General features: G+C 36.1%; 1 protein-coding gene across 7 annotated transcripts in view; it reads left to right on the plus strand.

Moving 5' to 3' along the window:
* AKT3 (AKT serine/threonine kinase 3) overlaps positions 1-20,718 on the plus strand; it is a 362,856-nt gene that overhangs the window by 87,003 nt on the left and 255,135 nt on the right. The window lies entirely within an intron of this gene.

Raw genomic sequence — 20,718 nt, forward strand, 5'->3', positions numbered from 1 at the left:
TAAACTTGACTATACTATGAAGAATTTTGATGTGTACATCTGCTCTGTGACTCCTTCCTTATTTTAAATCTGTTGCAAAATTTGCCCCTGTCAGTTGGCATGCTTTTAGCCAATAGTGATAAACAGATATCCATGAAGGGCTGCTAGAGTCTTTTGTCCTGAATGGGTTTTGAGCTCAAGCCTAAAGGTAAAATTAAGGTGAACTTCCAAGTGATTCACAGTAAAGCACTAGCTTCTCATTCATTGAATACAATTGATAAAATTTGTATTATTATATAATTAGGATTTTAAAGACGGCAGGGTTCTCTGAAATACAGCTTACCAATTGGAAAATTACTTTAGAGGGATGTATTCTGAGACTGTAAAGTTTATATCATTTTTAATTGATAAGATTGTTCTTATTAGAATCTTGAGAAACAAAAATTCTACTGAGTAGGCTATTTATTCACTTTTTAAAAATGTATGGGAATTTCAGTAGAATAAAATGATTTAGAAACTGGTTTTAGTTTATTAATTAACAGTAGTAAAATAAACGTTATATCATTTTTCTTTGTTAGAGTAATAAGCTGTACAATTTTGTATAGCTAGTAGGCAATACTTAATGGAGAATGAGGGGATAATTTTTCATTCATTAGAAAAATTTGATATTTGATTTGATTTCATAGTTGAGTAATTATACTTAGAAATATCAATTTTTTGCTTTCATAAGTTGTTAAAATATTTTCTACTCAGATAAGTCTGTCTTTATGGTCATAAAGTAAGTAAATGACAGATATCAGACCCATAAGCCAACATTAAAATTCACTATAATATACTTGGCCCTAATCCTGAAAGCTCTGGTTCATTCTAGAAATGTTTCTGGAACAGTGAGTACATGATTTTGGGAGATTAGAAGATTTACATTTTAAATACAGTGTCAGTGATCTTTACCTTGCCATGCATAAATTGTGTTGCCAGATGTGCTTAGGTCAGTGTTTTAACCATTCACATATCTTATTTATTTTATGAAATTATTTCATGAGTCTTGAAGGGGGACTTACGATTGAAATGAAGGGTTTGAGAGAAAGTATGTTAATAGTCTTATTAATAGTACGGAAAACAGTCCGTTTGGAGCATGATGCACTCTGTCACATAGAAACAGTTTTTGGATGCTTTCATAGCCATCTGTAGAGGGTGGATCATTGATTATACATCAGTCAGATAAAAAAGATAATTTTGACATTATCTCTTCTTCCTGAAATACCTTGCTTCTGAAAAATGTGTATGAGCTTGATCAAATTATTACAAAGGAGTTTCAGAGGGGGCATTTAATAAGCATATTACATAGTAAATTTATTGTCTATGATTTTTAGTATTTTCTGTTGACATAAATTTAGGAACAGATGATCAGCAATCTAAACAGAATAAATGATTATTTTTCCCCTCTAGGAATGAAAGATAATTTTAATAAACGTAATTTAAGTATCCATTTCACATGATTTAGTCACTAAATACATGCCAGAATTTCTTAGACACTCAGAATTACTGAGAAGATATTATTAAACATATTCTTCAGAAATTTGGGGGTAACTGTAGATGTTTTTCTTCATTTACAGTTGCCAGGTATCCTGACCAAAATCTGTTGTTCTGACTTTTAGAAATTGTCCTAGCATCCTAATTTCTTATGAGGTACTGGATTTGGATTAGTGACAGTGCAACGTTGAGACAAGAGAGATTCCAGGATAAAGGAACCAAAATTCTGTGCATTTTTGCTTCAATAAGAAAATACTTATTATATTTCTTAAAATGTGTACATATTTTTAAAAGTACATTCATCTTTTCCTTAAAAAATTTAACATCATTAAGTTAATGGTATCTCTTCCCAAGCTAACATTTCCTTCTTATTGAATATCAAACATGGTGCTGTGGGCTTTGGTTGTAGTTATCATTTCTATGTGTTTAAATGGTTAAGAGTAAAGTCATTCATGTAAGTGGGGTCATACAGTATTTTTCCCTTTGTGACTGGCCTATTTCATTTAGCTTAATGTCTTTAAGGTTCACCCATTTTGTACCATGTGTCAAAATTTCTTTTGTAAGGCTGAATAATGTTCTATTGTATGTATATGCCACGTATTGTTTATCCATTTATCCATTGATAGTCTTTTAGTTTTTATTTGTGTGAAATGTATTTATTTTTTCCATATTTTTAAAGGATGTTTTTACTGAGTAAGACAGTTCTAGGTCAGGGTTTATTTTCTTTTATTCACCGAAGATAACATTCCTCTATCTAAATTATGATATTTAGCTTGTCCATTGAGTCTTTATTTTTGGACATCGTATTTTTCAGTTCTCAAAATTTGTTTCTCTTCCAAATTAGACATGTCTCTTGTATAGTTTTATATTTCACTGAGGAAAATTTCAACTTTGGCTTCTGTCTTCTTGTACATAGAGTAAATGTAGTTGTTTCATTGACACTCTGTGTCTGATACTTTCAGTATTTGAAGTCCCTGCTCTGGTGTCTTGGCTTATTAGATGCTGGTTATAAATACTGGCCATGCTGGTTATTACTCATATTAGTTATTGTTACATAAAGGGGCCACAGATACTGACCCATTGCTCTAGGTGAAATACAGGGCTAGGTTCTTGCAAGTCTCTGGTCACATCTTCATCAGCTGATCAATTACATAACCTTGTTTTATGCGTCCTTCTGTTTAAAGACATCTTATTTAATATTATTTATTCATTGAACTCATGGCCATGAACCCTATAACTCATGCCTGCATGAAGCTTATTTAAACAAACATTTATTCTCCATAAGGCATATCATAGCCTTCTTTTGCTGAGGAACACTAGATGAGACTTCAACACTATACCTGAGGGCCATTAAACTGAAATCACCAACAGGAAGCACAAAAATATGAAAAACATGGCACTAAATATACTGTGAAAAGGACATTGTAATAGGAGAGCTGAAGCAAGAAGGCTGAGTGTGACACCTTGTTCAACCTCATGTGAGAACATGGGCATCAAGTTATTCAAATTTTTTGCTGCTCTGTGCCTGCAAATGACCCCTAAAGCACCCAGATTTTTTATCACAAATAATTTTAGGTGCCTAGGTGAATCTGCAAATACAGAATCCATGAATAATGAGGATTAAATGTGTTTGCTGGACATGGTATTTGAAAATTATTTGTAGAAATATGAAGCCTTGGACTGGGCATGGTGGCTCCCATGGTAATCCCAGCACTCTGGGAGGCTGAAACTGGAGGATCACTTGAGCCCAGAAGTTCAAGACTAGCCTGAGCAACATAGCAATATCCTGTCTCCATGAAAAAAAAAAAAAAACAAAAACACACACACACAAATGTAGTGGTACATGCGTGTAGTCCCAGTTCTTTGGGAGGCTGAGATAGGAGGATGCTTGAGCCCAGGAGGTTGAGGCTGCAGTGAGCCAAGACCATACCACTGTACTCCTGTCTGAGCAACAGAGTGAGACCCTGTCTCTAAAAAGATGAAAACAAAATGAAACCTTGAGTAAAGTTATCTTCATTCTGTATCTGCTGGATGCTTTGGAGGCATTAGCAGTCCGGGAGTAGCCTAACCCAAGTTTAAAGCCTAAAGTTTCGTGGTCTACTCAGTTGACATGAATCTAAGGTGTAGATCTGTGCAAGATTTAGTGTATTTTTTGGTTCCCCATTGACATTAACGATTAGCCATTTGTGATTCCAGCTTAATGTGGGAATTGATTTATCAGAGTCCTAATATTGTCTTACAGTTTAAATTGTTCTCAGTGGAGTATTCATCTCAATTATTTAATCTGATATTTACAGAAGCAGAACCTTCCTTTTATCCTTCTTAATTTTAATTTCTCCTGCCTTGTGATTTTCATATTATCATCTCCTCTTTTTCCTCCTCCTTTCCTAGGTTTGTGAAGCATTTACTACAGTTGTTATAAGATTAAATAACTGTTCTCATTTAAGTACGTTTCTTAGACTTACACTAAGATATGGCCTTCAGATTAAGAATGTAAGAAATAAGTTCATTGATTTTAAAAATAAATCTGGACGTTGGAACAAGACCATGAATTTTTATTTTTTTTTCTTTTTAATTCATAAAATTATTCATTACTCATCATGTTATTTTGGAAAGATATAACATAAAATATGGTTTAATAATTTAGCTTTCACCTAAGTTTTTATTGTATTTTATAATACAGGATTGGCTGTCATGAAAAAGTTAAATTTGAGACATTCTCTCATCGAATTTGTCCTTGTGTATTATTTTATTTTATTTTATTTTATTTTATTTTATTTTATTTTGTTTTGTTTTGTTTTATTTCATTTTTTGGTGAGACAGGGTTTTACTCTGTTGCTTAGGCTGGAATGCAGTGCAGTGGTCCAATCATAGTCACTGCAGCCTCGACCTCTTGGGCTCAAGCTCTGCTCCCACCTCAGTTTCCCGAGTATCTGGGACTACAGTTGCACACCACCATGCCCAGCTGATTTTTGTAGTTTTTTTGTAGAGTTGAGGTTTTGGCATTTTGCCCAGGCTGGTCTTGAACTCCTGGACCCAAGTGATCCTCTTGCCTTAGCCTCCCAAAGTGCTGGGATTACAGGCATGAGCCACCCGCCTTTATTCTGTTTTTCAGGGAGCAGCCCCACTGATCCTACTTAACTTCAGTCAGAATGATTTGACTCTTCTGCTCAGAAACCTCCTGTAGCATCCCATCTCAGTAAAAGCCAAGGGTCCTTTCAGGGATCTATAGACTCTAGATGAGGTGTCCCCAACCCCCAGGCTGTGGGCAAGTACTGGTCCCTGGCCTGTTAGGACCTAGAACACACAGCAAGAGGTGAGGGAGCATTACCCCCTGAGCTCCGCCTCCTGTCAGATCAGATGCGGTGTTAGATTCTCATAGGAGTGCGAACCCCATTGTGAACTCTGCATGCGAGGAATCTAGGTTGCACGTTCCTTGGACTAAATCTAACTAATGAATCTAATGAATCTAATGCCTAATGATCTGAGGTGGAACAGTTTTAGCCTGACACCTTCTCCCCCTACCTCTTCCAAGGTCTATGGAAAAATTGTCTTCCATTAAACTGGTCCCTGGTGCCAAAAAGGTTGGGGACTGCTGCTCTAGATGATCTGGCTCTTCATTACCGCTCTGATCTGAGTTTCTACTACTTCCTCCCTTTGCTTCATGCTCTTATCATTGCAGCTTTTTTGTCTTCCTGGAACATGTTAGGCATTTTCCATCTTAAAGCCTTGCTACTATGTCAGGAAAGCTCTTTCCCACATATATCTACATCGAGCTTCCTCACATTGTTTTAATTTTCCTTAAAAGTTACCTTCTCAATGAGACTTCCCTTGGTTACTTTAGTCCTCCCCAAAGTATTCTATTCCCTTCTTTGCTATGTTTTTCTCCTAGCATTTTTCATACTATATAACCTTTTTTCTCCCTCATGGAAATATAAACTCCATGAAAGCAGTGATTTTTGTCTACCATCCTCCCAGTGCCAGTCAAAGAGTCTGACACTTAATATTTGTCAAGTGAGTAACAAATGAATGAAATTTATTACCATAACCTATTTAAGAGCCTTAAGTATTACTTAGATAACTGGGTGTGGTGGCTAATGCCTGTGAGCCCAGCACTTTGGGAGGCCGAGGCGTGCGGATCACCTGAGGTCAGGAGTTTGAGAACAGCCTGGCCAAGATGGTGAGACTCCGTCTCTACTACAAATAGAAAAAAATTAGCTAGGCGTGGTGGTGTGTACCTGTAGTCCCAGCTACTCGGGAGGCTGAAGCACCAGAATCACTTGAACCCTAGAGGCAGAGGTTGCAGTGAGCCAAGACGGTGCCACTACACTCTAGCCTGGGTGACAGGCAAGACTCCGTATGGGGGGAAAAAACCCAAAAGTATTAATTAGATAAATCTGTATCAAAAAGTAAGTAGAGACTGCAAATGTAAGAACTTTGACATTGCATTTATTTTTATTTTGAAATAATTTCAAACTTACAGAAAAGTTCTAAGAATAATGCTTTTTCTTCTTTTTCTTTTTTTCTGAGACGGAGTTTTGCCCAGTAATGCTTTTTCTAATGAACCATTTGAGAGTGAGATGCTCCGTTACTGTTGATTACTTTGGTGCATTTTTGTAGCATTGACATTCTCTTATGTAAAAAGAGTATAACTATTAAGGCAAGATATTAAAAGTGATGTATCAATCACTACCATCTAATCATCAGACCCCATTTAGATTTTGCCAATTCTTTCAGTAATGTCTTTCATTGCAAAATTCTAACCCAGGATCTGTGCATTTGATTGTCAGGGCTCTTTAGTCTCTTCATGTGGAATGGCTTCACAGTCTTTACTTTTACGACTTTTATGCTTTTAAAGATTACATGCCAGTTATTTTGTAGAGCATCCCATAATTAGGGTTTGTCTAATGTTTCTTCCTGATTAGATGTAGGTTGTACATTTTTGGCAGCAATATCACAAAAGTGATATTTTGTTCTTATTCTGAGTTGATACTCAATTTTGGTTTATTCCATTTTTACTGATATTAACTTTGATCGCCTGAAGGTAGTGACTACTAGTTTTCTGCACTGTAGAGGTACTCTTTTGTCCTTTGTTATTATTTTCTAAGGAGGTACTTTGAGACTATGTAAATATTATGTTTCTCTTTCACTCATTAGTTTTAGCATTTATTGATGTTTCTTGCCTAACTTAGTTGTGACTAAGATGAATGTCAAATGGTGACTTTCTAATTTGTTGTTTCTTCAACATTCATTAGTTGGGATTCTCTTATAAGGAATCTCTCCATTCATAGATTCATTATTTATTTATATCAATATGGGCTCATGGATTCTTGTTTTATTCAACAAATGAGTCATAATGTTTTAGTGTTAGGTATTTTGATGTCCCGATTGTCTCAGATTTGGCCAGTGGGATTCCCTTCAAATTTCTATGTCCTTTAACATGTCTCCATCATTCTTTGAGCACCTTCTTACTCTCTGGCACAATAAGATGTTCCAGGCTCTGCTTGTGATATCCCTGCTTCAGCCCCAGAATCTGCAGTTTTCCAGGGAATCCTGATTCCTTTTTGTGTGGAGAATGATATTTAGAACTCTAAATCTGGGTATTAATTGTGTTCCCTGTATTGAGTGTAACTGTTGTCAAGCTCTTTCCTTAAAAATAAAATTAGGAAATAATTATATGACATATTCACTTATGGTTATGATTTCTGCATCTGTATATTAAAAACTGAATTTGCATTGATATTTCAATTTCTGTCTCACACCAAAGAGTTCATTCTAGCTTTATCCTTTTTATATTTGTAACTTCCAGTGAGAAACAGGGGTTCAGTTATCTACAGTATATGACTTATATGGTTCATCTCCTGTATATAACCAATCTCTCAATCATGCTGGCCACTACTTCTTGTGGTCACTTCCTTGATTGGGCTTGACCCTTTCTCCTAGCTTCCCCTTTCAGTACCAGCGGATTCTTACTTACTTTGGCCATGCCTAAATACTTAAGAAAAGAAAGGTCTTCACATTTTAATGCATACTTTGGGGATTCCCATATCCCACCAAAGCTTATGCTTTGAACTTTAGGTAAAATTGCTTTATGATAAAAGGGTTCTTTTACTGTCCATTTTTGATGATGTGGATGAGCCTTAGAGTTTTATTCTGGTCTTTATGATTTGCTGTTTTCTAAACTTATGACTAACTTAAGGCTTGTTATGATAAGATGATAAGAAAACACTCTGGGGACTCCTGAGAGTTTTCTCTGTAATTTATTATTATTTATAATTCTGTAACATGGAGAACATGATTAACATGAAGCTGTAAATTTGGCTAATAGTTTTGCTTTCTTATCAGCCAATCTATCAGTATACTGGTAATTGGAGAATTTCAAAAATATGCTTACACTTTAAACCCTCAATTTCTAGTGCTTCAGGTGGGTTTGCACATATGACAGAAGACAGGCAAGATAAAAAGGAGCCAGTATAAGAATTAAAAAAGGAGGCCGGGCGCAGCAACTCATGCCTGTAATCCTAGCACTTTGGGTGCCTGAGGCGGGCAGATCACTTAGGCTCAGGAGTTCGAGACCACCGTGGGCAACATGGCTAAACCCTGTCTCTACTGAAAAAAAAAAAAAGAAAAAAAAATTAGCCTGGCATGGTGTCACCTGCCTGTAATCCCTGCCACTCTGGAGGCTGAGGCATGAGAATTGCTTGAACCCGGAAGGCGGAGGTGGAGCCAAGATTGTGCCACTGCACTCCATCCTGCGGGACAGAGCGAGACTCTGTCTCAAAAAAAAAAAAAAATTAAAAAGGACTTGAGTGATACATTTATTAATTTGGCAAATATTTATTGATGATTTCATACATATCAAGCTGTTCTGCTGGAAGATCGTGAGTCAAAATAGACAGGGTTCTTGACTTCATGGAATAGTTTCTTCACTTCAGCATTTTTGAACCAGATAATTCTTCTTCGTCATAGCAAGCTGTACTGTGCATTATAAGATGTTTAGCAGCCTCCCTGGCTTCTACCCATGAGATCAGCTGTCTCTAGCCTTTTTGGCACCAGGGGTGGATTTTGTGGAAGACATTTTTTCCATGAACCTGGGTGGTGTGTGGAGGGGGGATGGTTTGGGGATGAAACTGTTCCACTTCAGACCATCAGGCATTAGTTAGATTCTCAAAGGTGCGTGCAACCTAGATCCCTCGCATGCCTAGTTCACAATAGGGTTCGCACTCCTATGAGAATCTAATGCCGCAGCTGATCTGATAGGAGGTGGAGCTCCGGTGGTAATGCTTGCTCACCTGCTGCTCACCTCTGGCTGCGTAACAGGCCACAGTCTCCGGCCCAGGGGTGGGGGACCCTGCACTCGATAACAGCACCTCCTGTCTCTCCATCCCTCAGCACATTGGCAGTAACCAAGAATGTCTCTGTTGCCAAATGTCTGCTGAGGTGGGGAGCACATCACTACTCCTGGTTTTGAGTACCACTGCTCACGGTAAAACCAAATGCAGATACAGACATTCTACAGCTAATCATTCAATGTAATTATCAACTGTGATAAATGCTAATTATGGAAAGTACAGAGGGCCATGAGACTGTAACCAAGAAAATAATGACTCCATAATGAATTTGGAATTCAGTCAAATCAAAGTTTCTCTTGAGTATATAGTAGGTATTTGATTGATATGAGAAAAGAAACTTAAGATGTGGTCTTTTACTTTAAGGATAAGCTGGCTGTGTATCTTCCAAACCAGTACCCTTTTGAGAGTGATAGAGTACTCTATTAGTAATGAAACTGGGACAATACATAGAGATGAGGCAAATTCTACATAATCTACTTTCATGCTTTCATTATCTACTCAAAGAGTAAGACCAATATATGAAACACACAGAGAATAATTCAAGACGGTATGTACATTAAGTGCTAACTTATGTCACATTATTAGAAGAGAGATTCTAATAATCTTCACATTATTAGAAGAGAAGATGTTACTTCTCCATCTTTGCTTTATAGAAGGCTTCATGGGAAAAGATGGGATTCCAGCTCTTCAATTTAGTTCTGGAGGTTTGCCATAAAATGTCTCAACATTCCTATTCAGTTATTTTACACTCTACTACCTAAGCCCCTAACCTGTTCAAGAGCTGTGTTTGACATGGCAGACAATAGAGAGCAACTGGAGAGTCTTGATGAGGAATATATCATGATGAAATGGTTACAACTCATACAAGAAACATTCATTTCTCTACCAACCTTGATCAGCATAAGGTACAAAAGAACAATATTATATGACTATCGGATGTACATACTGAAAGAACATTTCTTTCTTAAACCAAATTCTGTAAGTTTTTTTTATTGAAAACAGATTTCCTAGGATCATTCTCTCTGTCTCTCTCTCTAAGTGGACATTGTTGGCTTGTTTCTCTTTCAACTTTTAGGATCAATTCTGAAGATACTAGATTTTGAGAAACTGTATGTTTAGGGGGAAAAGGGGAGGGAAGAAACTGTAGGAAAGTGAAAAAGCATACGCTTTCAGGTTAGTGCTAGTCTGCTTACGTAGGAACTTTCTGCATCCAAATACCTTGCTTTATATTCCCTAGCTTTCTTTTTAAAATGTTGCTTTTACTTCAATTTTTTACACTACTTAAGATCCCATAGATTTTATATTTATTTAAGTTCATAGTCATGGTACTTAATTATTTTTAAAAAGGTTTAGGCATGTTCATTCACTTACTCCTTAGAAGCAGTTGGCATTCTTTGTGTTGCCTGTGAAATCGGATGGTGATGTAGGGCTTAAATTTTGAAATATGGGCCATTTGGAGAACTTAAGGCAAATCTAAATGGCATAACATGATGGAGGAAGCATGAAGACCTTGCAACTGGTAGAAACAACAAAAGGATGTAGGAAAAGAATATGTATTGGGAAAGGAGGTAGGAATTATGCCAAAGTTCCATTTGCCTACTTCAAATGTCTGCTTAGGACGAATTCTGTGCCTGGGAAAAGGGATGAAAACTTTAACTTCCTTTCCCCCATGCTTTCATCCCAAGAGCCTAGAGTTAGAGCTGATTTAATGGTATAACTAGTACTGTTAAACCAAGCTAATAGGCCTTTATGACAGCATCCTCAGAGTTAACTATTTATATATTTGTTCTCTGGAGCAAAGCATTTAGAGTACCCAGAAGCTACAGTGAATTTCATACCACTTAAAAACCAAGGGACTACCTGCAAAGTGTTTCTGTTATTTTAAACTCTAAAGTCTACTTGAATTTGAAAAAATAAAATGAAAAGTTGAAAATAACCAAATCTAAGACTTTTGTGTAATTGAAATAGTGAGGTTGTTTTAGAAAATTAAATTTGGCAAGTGATTAATCCTTAATAAGGAGTAATTGTTTTATCTATTTTAGGGAAAAATTAATTTAACAAACCTATTATTATGTGAAATTTAGGTAATGAACATGGGCAGTACATAATTTCCGTAACATTTATAGCATCGACCACAAAAAGGCTGAATTAGTGTCATCAAATACAAAGAATGTTCATTTCAGAATCAAAGCTGTTCGGAAAGCACTGCTCATGGTTACTAGAATTAATTCAACATTTCAGGACTATTTAGAATTGTTATGTCATATCACTTTAGTAGATACACCTTTCAGATGCATATATGCCTGATTTTGGATAAATATATTTTTTGTACTTTTCAGTATAAAAATTTTTTTCTTAGTTAAAAATGTTCTCTCATTTAATGATTTTTGGTTTTGTATCAAAAGCAAAGAAACTCAGTTATCTTAAATAATAAAACAGAGGTCGCCCAACCTGCACTATTTTGGACCCTGTATATAGCATTTAACCCAGCTCAACAGCTGACTGTGATTGGCTAGACAATCAGAGTACCAATTCTGTAGTGTCCTCCACTTTTCCCTGAAGCTAGTGGAGTTTTGGTTGAGTGGGGTATAAATGTGAATAGCAGATTAGCTAATTAAAATGGTCCTAGATAGTTGTAGGCTCCAGAACTGAAGTTCCTGGAGGACATCCAACCTCCCTAAAATCTCTTGATATCGAAGAACTCACCTGGAATAGCTACAGCCTACTTTTGTGTCCCCCTCCCCACCTTCCCTGCAAGCTCTGTTCCCCTGTGGGCTGGGTCCTGTTTCAGCTCTTCCATGTGTGTCTCAGGAACTATTCCTGTAGACAAATGTCCATTCAGCAATAGAATGCTTTTTCCAGGCTACATTTCTAAATCTGAGTCCCTATGTATCTTCCAGATCAAAGTGCCCCTCTCCCCACAACAGTGGAGTAGATTTGCCAGGGCCTTCTAGCAGAATATCCTGTCTGACTCTCTCTTCACTAGACTAAGGAGAAAAAGAAAATAACAAAACAAAAATGAAGAATTTATCATTTTAAAAGATGAATATAGCATTCCCCCTTCCCCTAAAAAGAAATGAGCAACTATTACTTACATAAAATGTAGATGCAACTGTACTCCTTGTAGGATTACTTATTAATGCTTTCTTGATATGTAAATCTAAATCCAAGCGTTTGGCATGAATGTCCGCTTCATTTATCATTGCCTTGGATATGCTTTAAAGAGTCTGTCACAGCTGGTCTACAAATGGATTTTTGCACACACCAAAACTTGCCTTGTGGCAAATGTTTTATAAAAGTTGTATAGATGCTTCAAATACTGTTCTTCGTGATTCTGTGCTGCTGATTTTCCAGAAGTCCATCCTTCTCTTTCAGAGTGTTTTTTTTTTTGAGAAGCATTTAAAAAAATTATGTTGAGTTTGGTGTAAATTAGAGTTGTGACAAATTACAGAGCAGTTTTCACAAGTAAAATTGGGCCAGTTAGCTCAGAATTAGAAAATTAATCTTTTTCCAAAGCATTATCTCACTTTCTGTGTGTTTATAGTGTTTATAGACTAATAGTATCAGTCAAAAAGCTAAAACAAAAGTCAGTTTTTTTCTTTTAAAAAACATTATTTTATCATTTCTTTTTAATGAACAGTTATTGAAGTATTAGCCTTCATTGGCTAGGTATGGTGTCTCATACCTGTAATCACAGCACTTTGGGAGGCCAAGGCGGGCAGATCACCTGAGGTCGGGAGTTTGAGGTCAGCCTGGCCAGCATAGTGAAACCCCGTCTCTACTAAAAATACCAAAATTATCCAGGCGTGATGTCGGGCGCCTGTAGTCCCAGCTACTCGGGAAGCTGAGGCAGGAAAATCGCTTGAACCTGGGAGGCAGAGGTTGCAGTGAGCTGAGATTGCGCCATTGCACTCCAGCCTGGGTGACAGAGCAAGACTCTGTCTCAAAAAAAAAAAAAAAAAAAAAAAAAAAAGGATTAGCCTTAATCACCAAGTGTTTACTAATAACTTACCGGTAAAGAGTAGTGTATTCAGATTTAAAACATTTTGAAGAAATACCCAGAAGTGGGTGGAGGACAAGGGCATTGAGCTTGCTGTCCTTGTAAGATACCGTGTGTGTGTGTGTGTGTGTGTGTGTGTGTGTGTGTGTGTGTGTGTGTGTGTGTATGTATATGCATACGAGAAGGGAGAGAAAGTGGGAGAGGGAGGCATACAGTAGTTGCAGGTTAACATAATAGAGAATTTTTAAAAACCTCAGGACACATCTAAAGATGATACAAAATGTATGTTAATGCAAGATAAAATTTGGTTTATTAGGGACAGTGAATTATGATTGGAAATAATTAGGGCAAATTTAAACAAAGAAGGGTTCAAGCGTTACTTTGAAGGAAAGGAGGGTAGTAAGCAGCACATAATTTTGAGCTAAATTCATAGGCAAATCAATTTCTATTTAGAAACTGAAGCACTTTCTTTATAAAAGCAAGACTTCGCCTCTTTATTTGCTCAAGTGTATACGAGGCCATATTGCATTTAGCCTGTATGAGAAGGAGAAGAAAGGAGAGAAGGAGTTATGAGGGAGATTGGAAGAGAATAAAAAGATCGCTGCACTTTAGATGCCAAGCAAGAGCAATTATTACAGCATTATTTCAGGATTCAGGGACAACAAGGCCTATGAAGGGGCCACTGATAACCTCATTGGTGACTTTTTGGAGATCAGTAGTAGTGATGGTAAGTAACAAATTGCCAGGAGTTGAAAAGTGAATGGATATTGAAGAAATGGAGACAGTCATCATAGATTTTTCTTCTGAGTTGTTTTTGATAAAAGGAAAGAAAATAGATTACAGCAAGCCAAAGAAAGATGATTTTTGGATTGGGTGTTTTGAGCATGTTCATAGGTTGAAGGAAAGGAGTCAAAATGCAGAGGGAAATTCAAAAAGATCCAAGAGAGAGATCATCATTTGACATAATCAAATCTTAGATGACAATGAAGATGGGACACAAGAAAGAGGGGTTAGTTCTTGAAAAGTAGAATGTATGAGACTTCCTTTGGTATAAGGGGGTATTCCGAATGTTTCAAGTAGAGAGCTGGGAAGTTGAAGTTATTCACATTTAATGGTTTCCCTGTTTTCTAGGAAGTAAAGGTATTAAAAAATGAGAAAGATGGGGTTGGGGGATAGGGGTTTGAAGAGGGGTAAAGAAGATGTGGCATGGTTCCTTTAGAAAACAGTCATGATCAAGTCAACTAGAGATGAATGAAATAATTTCCCAGGTTTGCATGAATGACAATAGATTTATTTGGTTTAGTTTCATGATTTAGTATAGCAGTATTCAGAAGAGTTCCACGTAAAATAGATTATATCATATACCTAGGATGGAGACTGATAAGATGTGCATACTGAAAGAAAAAATGGGTTAGAAAAATATAGAATGATCAGGGATTCCATAGAGAGAATGAGACAAGTAGAAGGGATCTTTTCAACTGAGAAAATAGGGAGAGAATGAAGGACTAGAAGTGGTAAGGAAAAGGAAGGAGGAAGTTCAGTAGAACTGAGGAAATTATAATATTAGCTTAAAATATTGAAGTTAAAGTATTCATGCAACAGTATGTGAGGGCCTGCCATGTGCTAGGTACTGTTCATTTGTATTTACAGCAGATGAAGTACCAAGTACTTCAATGGAGTTGCCACTAGATGTCACTCTGATTCGTATGGTAAGGCTAACCTTGACCACGTACTCAAGATTGGGGCTTTGAAAGTCAGACCTGTATAAACAGGCAATTTTTTATAGCCTATGCAGATCAGTTATCCAGAAATCTTATTCATGTAACTAAACTACTTTTGAGAGAATATTTTCATTAGAACAAAAACCCTCAAATTTGAAAACAAGTGATTGATACTGTCTTTGCATTATTGATTTATTTTCATTATCTTAATCACACTAAATAGTATTTCTCAGTGAACTTTAACATTTTCTGAAATTCTATATCGAAGTTTGTGAAGTTATTTTCTTTATATTGTTTTATTTACTTGTCTGCTGAATTGGTTCCGGTTTTATAGGGACTAATGAATTTTTATAAGCACTAGTAAAGCTGCTTCTTTCTAAGTGGTCAGGATTGTGCATGTGAACACCAAAGTTGTGAGTATAGTTTTACTCTGTGTGGCCTTCCTATCAACTAGAAGGAAGAACACTATCTGTCCAGCTCTTTTTTTTTTTTTTTTTTTTTAAGTCCCATTCTTGTTTTCTACCCAATCAGTATAGCTTTGCCTCTTTATCTTCATGTTGAAATAAAGGGTCATGTTTAGAAAGCTTGTCAGAATTCCTGCCTATCCACAATTTTTTACAACTTGATTCTTTCAAAACCTCTGAACAATTTTGGATAGCTATGCAATATAATTATTGAACAAAATGCAAAAAACCAGACACACCAACAAACCATGTTGATTTGTCCAGAAACATATAAACAATACCCAGGCATACTATATGTCTTAGAAGATATATTTATGTTTGTGTATCTTCTTTTAATTTTTTCTTCATTTGACAGGGGAAAGATGTGAGATTATACAGCATTGCTAGAACTGTTGGGCCTTATCGTAAAACAATTTGCAGGTCGCTATGGTGGAAAAAGCGTAGTATCACATTTTTTGCATGTGCTATGCCTAGATATATTTCAGTGCTTGCTTCAGACATCATTTCATTACTGACTCTTACCGATCCTTGTGATTCATTATGATCTTAAGTAATTTTTAGCCGTGTTTGCAAGAAACCTATACTATGTCTTAAGTGAACTGTCTTAAATTTATCCCTTTTATATTTTTCTGTGTTTGTGGATAAAGTCAGTTTATAATAAGCCTAATGTGGTTTTCTATGGTAACTCCCAATGTAATACTAAGAATTTCATTTGGAAAAGTACCTATTTACTAAGCATGATTATAATCTATGTAAAAACAAATATTAAGAAAGCACTTCGCATCAAGTAGCCAGGAACAAAACCTGTGGCACAAACTTGGTAAGCTACAATGAAGGAAAAAAATATGTTGTTTGGAATAACTGACAGAAGATGCCACTGCAACTTGCTTTGAGAATTGTCAGACTTCCCCTTGACTGTAGAAAAAACTTACGTTTTTATTGTTTTTTTAAGACTGCATGTTGTTAGGTAACATTTTCGTCTGTTCATTGAAGATATCTCCCTTTAATCCCTTCATTTTCTCTTGGGAAAGAAGTCATTTTGCTTTGGACAAGTGAACGTGAACATGCTGCATTTGCTGGGCTGTACTGGGTAGAATACAAGTACAAGAGAGAAGATCAGTTAAAACTTAGCAGCAGTGGCAATGTGATTTTACTTTCCCCAAATTTTGTTGAAGCAGTCATTAAGAATTACACTCTATAATTAAAAAAAAGCATGAAAATATGATGCAAAAATCTCCATTAATGAAATTCCTCTTGAAATTATCCTCTAATTCCCTTTTAATTCTCAAATTCACTTTGCTATATAACTTTCAAAATGAAACTTCTGGCATTTTTGCTTGTTCTTGGAAAAAATGTTCATTTCTTTGCAGTTTCACAGTGAAGATACCCTGTATTTCTTTTTAGGAATATGTTCCTTTGTTGTGCTAGGAACAGTAAGTTTATTTAGATAATAGCCATCTACACTCTCTGTCTCTAATCCCCAAAGGCCTTAACCTCCATTAGGAACAAATGTAGATTTTTGTTTGCTTGAAATAGCTTCCTGGGCATGTAAAAACCCTTTTGACATCATTATTTAGGGGCTCCCATCCTCTCAATGGAATCACAGCCTAATACAAAAACTTTGCAGCTGGTGAGCTCCCAAAGCCCCTTTTGATGATTGTTGTTAAACTCAGCATGGCAGCTTGCAGTTGTTCCTTTCCTGTACTGCCCCCCACCCCCCGTGTTCATGTTCTTCATAACAATAAGAATTCTCCAGAGGTAAAACACAGGGCTGAAAATTTCTGATGCCTCCTTCATCCTCTGTTTCTTCTCATTCATTTCCATTCTGAGCATATTTATAAAGTTAGTGGAGATTATCAAGGGAAAGATTCATTCTCTCTCTGTCTGTCTCATGCTTTACTGTCTCTAATAAACTAATTTCTTTAAAACAAAACAAACAATTGAATATCAAAGCATTGAATATGCAGAGGTTACGAGATCCCTCATCTTTTCTGTAGAGTATGTTAGTTTCAGGTAAATTAGAAATCAGAGGTCCTGGCTGTGACTTTAAACTTGGAAGTTTCTAATGTCATACTATATTCTTTATTGATAAAATGAGGATACAGATAACCCAAGCAAGTGGTAATTAAATGATTTATTAACTCAGTGACACACTAATTGACCAGAAATTTTCTCTAAAGTTTTTGTTTTAACTGGCTGTATCAAGTATAGGCTTATGTTGGTATTATTTAGGGGAAAAAACATTCATCACTCAAGATAAAGCATGTTTAGCTCATTTTAAAGACAGAATACATTTTAATAGAACAATTACTTATGATATGATTTAGATATTGTGAGAATAACAACCATAATTGAGAAAGATCTAAAAAGACCTGGGACTGATAGGCAAGTTAGAAATGGATGTTAAATTATTGAAAAAAAATATACGGAGACAAACATGTTAGAAAATAAAGTACTCCCTATGTTTGAGTTTAGTAAAATAAGCATTGAAATAGGGCTAAATGGAAATAGAAACAAAGCAAAGTAAAAAATCATTGAAGATCCAGCCACTGCACTCCAGCCTGGGCGACAGAGCGAGACTCCGTCTCAAAAAAAAAAAAAAAATTATCGAATGAACCTGAAAGATCTTTTTGATTCCACATGGGGAATTTCTTTTTTTGAAGTTTTTGATACCTGCATTAAAGCTGTATTTTAGAGTTAATGCAGATTTTGCTACATTAATTTTTTTGAAGTTCTGAATGCATCGAGTTTTGGAAACTATTTTCAGGATGAATACTACGGGTACTGCAGATGCTCACGTTATATAATTATGTGTCTTGAATTAATTAAATCCAACTTCAAAGGCATGTATCGGAAATTCCTTTGCATAATAAAACCTCCATATCTAGTGCCAGTGATAAAATGAGCAGCAGAATGGTTTAGCTGGGGTGTCCAGTCTTTTGGCTTCCCTGGGACACATTGGAAGAAGAATTGTCTTGGGCCACACAATGAGCTAAAAAAAAAAATCTCAAAATAAATCCTATAATGTTTTAAGTTCGTGAATTGTGTCGAGGTGCATTCAAAGCTGTTCTGGGCTGCATGTGGCCTGAGGGTCACAGGTTGGACAAGCTTGGTTTAAAGGGAATAGGGACAAATTCTCATTCCAGAGAGCTGAGTACTAACTAATATCATCTATTACCACATACTTTTGTGACCCTGGGCAAATCACTTTTCCTGTTTTTGTAAAATAAGAAGGATTGACCAAAAATCATCTCTAAATCCGTACATGTTTTAGTATGGTATGATCATTTTAAAATAAATAATTTTGACGTCTTATCTAATTTTCTTAAAAAGTGATAAGCCCAAACTTTTATTTTTGAGACAGGATCTCCTTCTGTTGCCCAGGCTGGAGTGCAGTAGCATGATCATAGCTCACAGCAGCCTCAACCTCCTGAGCTCAAGCAATCCTTCCACCTCAGCCTCCTGAGTAGCTGGGAGTACAGGTGCACACCACCACGCCTGGCTAATTTTTAAATTTTTCATAGAGGATAGGATCTCACCATATTGCCCAGGCTGGTCTTGAACTCCTGGGTTCAAGTGATCCTCTTGCCTCAGCCTCCCCCACAAAAAAAAAACCTCCCCCATTACTTGTAAAAGAACATCTTTTTGAGAAATTAAAACACTATTTTTTTTGTTTTCTAATGAGCAAGGACTCATGAATACAGTGATCACAAATGAGATCCCCTCATGGTGATGAGAATAGCCATTTCAGAAATTATCGCTGAACATAGTAAAGAATACTGGAACTAATAGTTGGTGGTGCAAAATATGATAAATCAAAAGAGCCTGTTTCTGTTATGTGTAATAATTTTTTAAGGTAAACTTTTTCTTAAAGTATGAGATACATAAGAGTAAAATAATCACAAGAATACAGCTCTGTAAATATTCATGAAGTGAGCACACCATGTAACACCTATATTTAAAAAACGGAATATTACCGCTACCTTATAAGCCTTCCCCTCCGCTACCCTTCCAGTCACTATGTTCCACCAAGCAAACGGGATGACTTCTGCAGCATATATTAGTTTTACCTGCTTTTGAGTGTGAAATCATATAGCGGCTTTTTCAAAATTTTATTTGTGAGATTTATTTATGTTGTTGTTTGTACTAACAGTTCATTCAGGCCCATTGCTGTATTATATTTCCACTACACGACTAGACCCCAATTTATCTGTTCTATTTTTGGATTTGTTTTGTTTTCCCATTTTGGGTATATGTCTTTAGGTGTGCATACATACACATTTCTGTTGGCTATGTACCTAGAAGTGGGACTGCTGGATGATAGAATGTTCATTTGTTCAACTTTCGTAGATGCTGTTAGATGCTTTCCTTAAGTGTTTGTTCTTTGTATTCCAGCAGCAGTTTATAAGTTTCATGTGTTCTATATCTTCACCAACACTTGGTGACATTTTTGGTAGAGATGTGCCTCTCCCTATGGTTGCCGATGCTGGTCTTAAACTCCTGGGTGTAAGCAATCTTTCCAAGGTGCTGGGATTACAGGCATGACAGGTGTAGCATCACCCCTGGCCAGTAATGTGGTTTTAATTTGTATTCCCCTAATAACTAATGAAGTGGAACGCTTTTTCATGTATTTACTATTCATTTGGAGTACTAAAAAAATTTTATGACACTTGCACTTTAAAATATTAAACTTTCCTGTATTAAGAAGGGATGTTATAAATTAGTTATTTTCTAAAACATTTGGCATAATCATTCAGTCTGTCTCGGTATTTGATAAGTTGTGAAATTCTTCGAAATTTTTTTTTTACTTAATAAAACTGTGTTTCAAACCATGAAATTGATTTCAAATGCTACCTTCTAAGTGTTATTAAAACTATTTATTGATAGTAATTTTTTAAAACAAGACTAGAAAAAATGAAGTGGTTTAAACAAACAGGAGTTTTTCCTTCCAGGGAAGTCTTCTCCAGAGAATTTCTTTGCCCAGATGGTCAAGTCCCTTATATACAAAGTTTTTCCTTCCAGGGTAAAATTGTTAGGCATTGCAGAGGGTATAATTAAAAGTTGATCTGCCTAATTTTAGGTTAACTGGCCAATTACAACCTTATCGTTGAACACAGAGTTGGGAAGATTCTTGAACAGTGTTTTAGAGCTGTTTTTGAGATGGAGAGCAACTTTTCTATGTGTTCCTACATTGTTGAGCCTTCCGTGCACTTCCTTTGGATCTCTGTGACTAATTTCTGGCCAGTGGATTGGGAGTGAAAATAGTATGTGTCACTTTGGCCTGAGGCAGTTAAGCGCTACCTCCTTCTGACCTCTTCTGTTGCAGTGGTGAACATGTACATGTTCTAAAGTTTATGTATTAAGCTAGTGTTTGTTGTTGCAGTCAATTTTAAATGACCTGATAGAGTTTCATTTTAGTAAATGGTCTACACATTAAAAAAAAAAAAGATACACTGGAGTCCCTGAAATATTTTTATGCCCATAATTTTTTGGGAGTAGAGTGCTGCTTTTTAAAAATACTAGGGTTTGGAGAATATGCTTACAAAGAGAAGTCGGTTTATGATGGGAAAATGAAAAAGGACAAACGTTTGTTTTATCATTCTACCAAATGAGAAGAAAGCTTTAACAAAAAGAAATGTTTAAGATTTCTGATTATCAGAGTTTTATTT

Source organism: Macaca fascicularis, chromosome 1 (genome assembly GCF_037993035.2).
Source record: "Macaca fascicularis isolate 582-1 chromosome 1, T2T-MFA8v1.1".
NCBI lineage: Eukaryota > Metazoa > Chordata > Mammalia > Primates > Cercopithecidae > Macaca > Macaca fascicularis.